Source organism: Chlorocebus sabaeus, chromosome 23 (assembly GCF_047675955.1).
Source record: "Chlorocebus sabaeus isolate Y175 chromosome 23, mChlSab1.0.hap1, whole genome shotgun sequence".
In the NCBI taxonomy this organism is placed as follows: domain Eukaryota; kingdom Metazoa; phylum Chordata; class Mammalia; order Primates; family Cercopithecidae; genus Chlorocebus; species Chlorocebus sabaeus.
The window spans coordinates 42,380,287-42,388,311 of record NC_132926.1 but is presented as its reverse complement, the minus strand read 5'-3'; the positions used below and the strand labels follow the sequence as shown (position 1 = coordinate 42,388,311).

The 8,025-nt window shown below is 56.1% G+C and overlaps 1 protein-coding gene across 3 annotated transcripts in view; it reads left to right on the top strand.

Annotated features, from left to right (window-relative positions):
- The first annotated feature begins 1,398 nt into the window (after positions 1-1,398).
- Positions 1,399-8,025, top strand: part of PSD2 (pleckstrin and Sec7 domain containing 2) — a 55,207-nt gene continuing 48,580 nt past the window's right edge. For all 3 annotated transcript variants that reach the window (XM_073010641.1, XM_073010642.1, XM_073010643.1), the window contains exon 1: positions 1,399-1,484. The gene's annotated coding sequence lies outside the window, so the exon portion shown is untranslated. The remainder of the gene's footprint in view (positions 1,485-8,025) is intronic.

Genomic DNA, 8,025 nt, shown 5'->3' with positions numbered 1-8,025 from the left:
CTACAGATGTGGAGAAAGACCACATTTGAGAGCCTCTTCTGTACTGCCTGACCTACTCCTGAACTTGACTTTCCACTGAGAGAGGCCCCATTTCACTGGTCAGTTTGAGTTGGGATTCTGTCACTCGCACAACCACTTACAGTACACCTCCCCGAGCTCCCGAACCGGGAGTGAGGAGCAGCTGGCTGGGGCCTGCAGGGTGTGTGGGGTGTGTGGCCCCAGTGGTCATCCCAAGTGAGAGAGGCTGAGGGCACTCACTTAGCAGTACTGGATGGAGGTGGCATGAAAACAGATTGCCTTGGCCTTGTCCTAGAAGTGCTCTCAAGCTGTCAGCGGAGAAGGACATGGGCATGAATGGGGCAAACAAGCCCGAGGACTCCTACCATGCCTGAGTTGCAGGCTAAGCTGAGATGGATTCTGCCCAAGCTTGGGGTGAGCGTAGGAACGGGGAGACCTCCTTCCTAGAGCTCATTCCTGAGTTCCTCCCCCCACTCCACCCCCATGCCCCAGTGCAACAGAAAGCCCAGTTCCAGCACATACCAGGAAGGAGGGCCTGGGCTCTGCCACTTACTGGGGGTGCTCTGAACTTTCTGAGCTAGTGTGCTCATAGGTAAAACGGCAATCATGTCCACTTCACAGGAGTGCTGTAAGGGTGAAATGAGGTCATGTGTGCCCAGAGCTCAGCATCAGCCTGGCTCACAGAACACTCTCAGCAGCAGTCAGCGGCCATGACCAGGGTTTATTGGTGTTCTCTCCCAGCCAGGCAGTCCGCCTGGTGGCGCGGGTGCAGTTTCCATAAACACCAGCAGGTGGCGCCCCGACCCCAAAAGAACCTCCGTCGCTGCCTTCCTAGGGCCGGGAGGGGCTGGGCGGGGCGGCCTTTTGGATCTCGGCCAGTTAGACCCCAACCTTTCCCGCCGTCCGGGGACCCGTACGTGAACTCCCCTCAATTCTCTGTGGTCTCTGGCACAAGGAAGAGGGGGTCTGGGTCACCATGGGATAGTTGGGGAGCCTGTTTTCCATCCGTGTTGTGTAACGCCACGGCCTTCGGAGACAGCCTGGGCAAAGTTGAGGAAATACCCGGGTTGGAGCGGATAGGAGACTTCCAGCACTGGCGGGATCCCGACGCGGAGGATGATTTTTGAGTGCCTGCGGCTGGACTCGGGGTGTCGCTGGGCCTGGTGCTGCGGCAGGGGGATGACCCATATGACCTGTATTCGCTTCCTTTCGGAGTGCGGGCGAGCGGGGCTGCGCTTCGCCGACGACTCCGGGCAGTGCTGGGCACTGAGACACAGGGGCTCTGGAAATTCTGCGTCTGGCCAGCAGAGGGAGGCGGAGAGCACCCCCACGCCCCCTCGACAACCCGCCCCCAGGCCTGGCCCGCCTCCCCCAGCCGGAGCTCGCCCTGCGGGAACCTTCCCGGCTTGGCCGCTCCTCCCTGGGCAGGACTCGACATGTCCCGTGTCCCTTCATTTTGGAAAAAGGTTTGCCCTCCTCTCTCCCGCCCGGCTTCTTGGAGGAACGCGTGGGTTAAGGGGAGGGTCAGTTTCAAGCCGAAGTCAACCCTAAAGGCGCCGCATGCCCTGCTCCCTGGGCCTCAGTGCGGGTGATGGGACGGGCTGGCCCCTCTAATTCTAGCAGTGCGAATCCCTGGGACAGGGTGGGGTGACCTCCACTAGGGTAGAGACTGGGGGGGCACAGGGGGCTTCTCCCCCTCACCCCCATCAACCCAGGCCCGGACGGCCAGCTGGACCTCCGGAAGCGCGGGCTGCCCACCCCATACCACCACAGCCAGTTCCCGGGACTCTCCTGGACAGGCTCCCGGAGGCCCACAAAAGCCCTTAGATGCTGTTCTGGGCCAGGCTCTGCCTGTGCCTTGGGCCGACGGCCGGCTGGCTCTCGGCACTGCAAGTCCCTGGCACTCCTGTGGGGCTTTGTCCACCAGCCCTGGCCCCATACTGGCCAGGGCTCGTCTGCTGGGGGAGGGATTGCACAGGCAGCTCGCAGAGCTTGGGCACTCTCTCTTTCTCCAGCCCGTGGCCTTGCTCTTCTCCAGGTGACTGGCCCCTTATCTCAACTTTGCTGGCCCCCACTGCCAGGGCTGTCCAGTGAGCAAGGAGTGTGAATCCTGCCCACGCTCTCTCCTGGCTAACATGGGAGTGGTGGGTCATGTTGTCCTCATTTGCAGACCAGACCTGGGGCTCCAGGAATCCTCCCGAGGCCTCTGTGGCTCCCTGCCCCAGCTCCCGACTGCACGGTTTCCCTACTGTGGGCCTGTCAGGGTCGCCGCCCAGGCGTGCGTTTGTCCCTGGCCACTCACTCATTCATTCATTCTTTGATTCATCACTCTTTGGATACCAACTTTATGCAGGCCGTGGGCTCAGGGAGGAGCTGGGGACTGAGAGGGAGTGTGCAGGGTCCTTGCCCTCATGGAGTGTCCAGTCCAGACAGTCACGACACAGTGTGACATGTGCTGTGATGGAGGCCGACTTGCCCGGCCTGGGGGCACCTCCTCAGAGAGGCCTTCCCTGACTGAACACCTGGCTGAAGTAGCTCTACCCACCAGCCAGCTGCAGTCACACACCAGGTTTTGTTTGTTTGTGTGTTTCAAAGCCCTTCTAGTATTTACAGCTGACTTCTTCCTTTATTAAGGAAGGATCACTAGAGCCTGGGAGGTCAAGGCTGTAGTGAGCCGAGATCATGTACCCTGCACTCCAGCCTGGGTATTCATGTCTCTAAAAGCAAAACAAAAAACAAAACAAGACAAAAACAAAAAGAAACCCACTCAACAAACTAGGAATAGTGGGCACTCATTATATGAGTGCTTCACTAAATGCCCACTGGGTGCCTGGTGCTGTTCCAGCCCCCCCCCCGGGAATCTACAAGGGAGAGAGGAAAATTCTTACCTTCATGGAACCTAGGGCCTAGTGATGGCAGCAGCGGTGGGGACACAGACCATTCCCAGAAAGGACAAGCATGTGGTATATAAATATGTGTTATGGAGGAAAAGAAGGTGGGGAAATGGGGGATGTGGATGAAGGAGGGGGTAGTATTTTAGTAGAGTGGTCAGAAAAGCTGACATTGGAACAGAGAGCTGAAGGAAGTGAGGGGTGTGCGGTGCGGATACCAGGGGGAGGAGTGTTTTAGGCAGAGAGCAGCATGGGCACTGAGGTGGGAGTGTGCCCGGTGCTTTGGAGAAACAGGGAGGGGGCTGGTGTGTCTGCAGGAGAATGAGGTCAGAGGAGTGGTGGGGGCCAGATCTTATGGGATTTTGTGGCCTGTATAAAGACTTGGTTTGAGTCTGGGCGCAGTGGCTCATGCCTGTAATCCCAGCACTTTGGGAGGCCATGGCAGGAGGATTACTTGAGCCCAGGAATTCAAGACCAGCCTAGCCTTGTGGTCGTGATGTTTACTGCAAAGAGGAAGAGGAGGTCAGTTTGGGTTGGGTTAAGACGGAAATGCTTTTTGGATATCCTGGTGGCAACTTCAGATCAGCACTTGGGTATTAGAGTCTGATCTCAGGTGGAAAGGTCCAGGTTGGAGAATCACACACCGAGCAGTTTCAGGGTTTAGCTGCGCTTTGAAGCTGGGTTGGGGTCATCATGGGCAAGAGTGAGATGGAGAAGACTGAGGACTGAGCCCTGGGAGCTCTGGCGTTGGAGGTCAGAGAGGGACAGAGAAACCAGCAAAGGAAGATGAAAAGGTGCAGCCAGAGAGGCAGGAGGAAAAACATGGCAGTGAGGAGTCCTGGAAGTCAAGGGAGGAAAGCATGTCAAGGAGGAAGGGGGGACGTACGGTATCAGATGCTGTCAGGAAGCTAAGACCAGGCCTGTGAATGGACTTTTGGATTTAGCATCGTGGCAGTCACTGAGGACCAGGCCACAGTCTAGCACCGTGTACAAACTTTAGAAAATGGTGGCAATGGCTGGGTGCTGTGGTTCATGCCTGTAATCCCAGCACTTTGGGAGGCTGAGGTGGGTGTCCTGAGGTCAGGTGTTCGAGACCAGCCTGGCCAACATGATGAAACCCTATCTCTACTAAAAATACAAAAAATTAGCTGGGTTTAGCTGGGTGTGGGTGGTTGGGTTGGGGTTGGGGTGCCTATAATCCCAGCTACTCGGGAGACTGAAGCAGGAAAATCACTTGAACTCAGGAGGTGGGGGTTGCAGTGAACCAAAATTGCGCCATTGCACTCCAGCCTGGGCAACAAAAGTGAAACTCCATCTCAAAAAAAAAAAAAAAAAAAAAGGGAGAAAGAAAAAGGCATCTCTTCCCCTGACAGATACAGCCTTGCATCAGGACACACAGCATGGTGAAAGGAGAGCAGGTTGGGTTTTAGCTACCTCTCCATCCTTTGTGTACCCCAGCACCCTTGTGCAGTGCCCAACCTACACATCTGTACTCAGCAACTGTGTTGGTGACTTTGATGAGTGGTGTCAGTGGACTGTATAGGGAGATAAGAGCCAGACTGGAGTTCCTTCGAGAGAGAGGAATGGGAGACAGCCAGCATGGACAACTTTTTCAAGGAGCTTTGCCATAATAGGTAAAGAGAAATGGGATAGTAGCTGGGGAGTGGAAAGTAATTAGCCAAATGAGGGTGCGTGAAGGGGAAGGCATCCCAGGCAGAGAGCCTGCCTAAGCAAAGGGAGGTCACTAGAAATGGTTGAGGGGGTATGAGTGTGGGAGGGGTCCTAGGACATCAAATTTGAGGTGGGAAGTGTCAGGAGAGGGGACATAGAATCGGTGAATTGGGGCCTTCATCTTGGGGTTGTGGGGGTGCTGGGGACAGGGGCAGGTTACAACAGAGCTGTGAACACAGTAGGTGCTCATTGAACTCTCTGGGATTGGCCTGGGGAATCCCTACCCAGGCGCCCCTCCTGGGCCTCAGTCTTCCAGCTGGAAGATGGGAGAATTGGGTGTTTTAGGGGCCTCTGAGTCAAGCCTCTTGTGGGTTGGACCCAAATGAGTCCCTCCAATTGGTGGATCCCTCAGTCCCTGCCCAAGGTGCTGACCATGCCCAGTGCAGCCGGGCACCCCCATAACTTTCATCCTCCCTGGGGACCAGTCAAGGGCCAGGCGGTAAACCGTGGGAAAAGGCCCCTCCGTGTGCAAGGGTCTTTGGCCCAGTCTTGGCACCTGCTTCTTATGAGACCCCCTCAGGTGAGGAGGCAGAGTGGGGGAGGAAAGGCAGGTCACTTGGAGGAACAGGGAGAAGCTGCCCATTCTTCTTTCCCTTGAGGAATGGGGGAAACACAGTCTATTTTGGCTCCTGGGTAGGGGGATGCTGACCCTGCTGTCTTCCTTTTTCCTTTTCTCTTCTTTTCTTTTTTCTTCCTTCCTTTCCTCCCTTTCCTTCCCTCCCTCCCTCCCTCCCTCCCTCCCTCCCTCCCTCCCTCCCTTCCTTCCTTCCTTCCTTCCTCTCTCTCTCTTTCTTTCTTTCCTCTTCTTTTGACTGAGTCTTGCTCTGTCACCCAGGCTGGAATGTAGTGGCACGATCTTGGTTCACTACAACCTCTGCCTCCCGGGTTCAAGCAATTCTCTTGCCTCAGCCTCCAGGGTAGCTGGGATTACAGGTATGCATCACCACGCCTGGCTAATTTTTGTATTTTTAGTAGAGATGGGGGGTTTCACTATGTTGGTCAGGCTGGTCTCGAACTCTTGACCTCAAGTGATCCAGCTCGCTTTGGCCTCCCAAAGTGCTGGGATTACCAGCGTGAGCCACCATTCCCAGCCTGACCCTGCTGTCTTTCAGAAGGCAAAGGTAGCCACAAGGAACAATAACAATACTCCCCTCTCCAGTGTTCATGGCACCCGGAACACTCACACAGAGCCTACCTGTGGCCTCCTGGCAGCCCTCTGAGCTCTTGGGAGCTAGTCCCACTTGACGGAGGGGAAAGGAGGGTTCAGTAAAGGGTACAGCTGCCCATAGCCACACAGCTAGGAAGTGTGGGGTGGGGGGACTGGATGAGAACCCGGGTCTCCTTGCCCCTGCCACAGGCTCCCAGAGCTACAAAGGGCAGGGGACAGATCCAGGGGGCAGAAACTAGGTTCTGTGTGCCAGCCCAGTGCAGGTTAGCTGGAGAGACAGCTGTGTCTGCCTTTCCTGTTTCCCTGTTCTTTCCTTCCATGTAATTTATTAAGCCATGCTGAGAGTTAGATGCTGAGGATACACTGTGAACCCTTTCAAGGGGCTCAGAGTCCATCCGGTGGACAACAATTAAATAATGCATTCCATGAGTAAGTCATCATTATAGCTGAAATAGCCATGGCCCATTGAGTGCATCTGTGTGCCAGGTCTTGAGCACATCACCTCTTTCGGTCCCATCCTAGCCCCACAAGAGGGGGCCTGTTACCATCCTCATTGGGCAGATGAGGAAGTAGGAGCCCAGAAAGGTGGTCCAGCTGTGACTTGAAGGCATGGGTGTGAAGGGTGAGAAGTGTGGTATCTAAGCCCTGCCATGTGCACTTCCCTCCACAGCCCCTGCTGGTCGCCACCCTTCTCTACCTACAGGTAGCAGAGGGCAGGGGGGCAGAATGCAGGACAGCAGGGAAGCCAGGCTCCCTCTGTGCCCTTTAAGATCCTGGGCACCTGCACAGACAGTGGCTCGCTTGTTTCTGGGCTCTGTGGTGATGTCCTAGGGTTTGATGGGCAGTGAAGGATGTGGTCTGAGTGCCCTCTTAATTGACCAGCTGTGCTCACAGATTTAGAACTTCTGGGACTGTGAGCAAGTGACTTATGCTCTTCAAGTCTCAGTTTTCTCATCTGTAAAATGGGTTTTGAGATGTTTTGAGACTGTTTTGAGAATTAAATATGACACATGAACAACACTTGGTAGATGCTTGGCTGTCAGAGGTGTCACCATAGTTGATGAAGTCCCAGCTCCTACTGTTGACTACACACAGCTCAGACCCCATACCTCCAATTACTGCCACCCTAAGAGGTCAGCAAATCCTCTTCCTGCTCTCTAAGAAGAGTCCATGTCTGTGTGTTCACGGGTGGAAAGAACGTCAGAGAAGCCTTCATGGAGGAAGGGGCATTTAAGGAGGAATTTGAGGGTTTAATAGGAGTTCACCGAGTGCAGCAGGATCAAGGCCCCACTGGGCAGAGTGTGGATCATCTGCTGAGGTCTGGAGATGGAAGCAACTGGGTGTGGTGATCCCCCAGGGGCTGGAGTAGGGGAGAGGAGTAGAAAGTGGCCTCCAGTGGCCAGGCCTGACTCTATCCTGATTTCCCTTCTCCCAGCACTGGGCCTGCTACCCCCTCCTTAGATCCCTGTGGGTGGGGGCCCTTTAACACCTCTCTGAGAGGCAGACTCTTACTCTGCAGGTGCCTCACAGCCAGGAAGTTCTTAATGGCTAGCCCAGGTACAGCCAGTCAACCCTCTTCTTCAGTTAGAGTCCTGGACTGAGAGGGGGGCTTCAGGGCCTTGACTTGCCCTTGGGGAGACACCATGGGACAGGTGGCTTGGGAGATGGTTTCCTCTACCCAGGGCACCCTCTCTCTCTCTATGTCTCCTTATATCTGCCCAGGGAGGCTTCCCCTTGACCTGGCACTGGGATGTGGATTCTTGGTTGGACCCACCCCTCACCTCCTGCCTCCCTCAGGGTCTTTCTCCTTTGTCTCTTTCTCCTCTGTCCGGCCTCCTCCCCTCCCACTCTGTCCCGAGGCTCTTTCTCATCCCACAGCCCAGGTCTCCCTCCCGTCTGTCTCTAGGTGTCAGGGGCTCCGTCTCCCTCTCTGAGATCTTTCACCTTGGTCCCCCACACTCCCTGCTCCTCTCTTGGTGGGGTCTCCCGGGGGCTGGAGTGTGTGTCAGGGAGTTGGGGGGCAGGGGTCACTCCCTGAACAAGGACCCGCCCCCTCCACCTCCAGGGCCTGGCGGGTCCCGAGGGCTCAGGTTCTAGGCCAGAGGGTCCTGCCTGGGGGGCGGAGGTGGTTGGATCTGGCAGGGGGTTCGAGGACGGCAGGGGCCAGGCGGGGCTAGGAGGGGGCGGAACCTCGGGCGCTCCCCTCCCCCCCTTTCT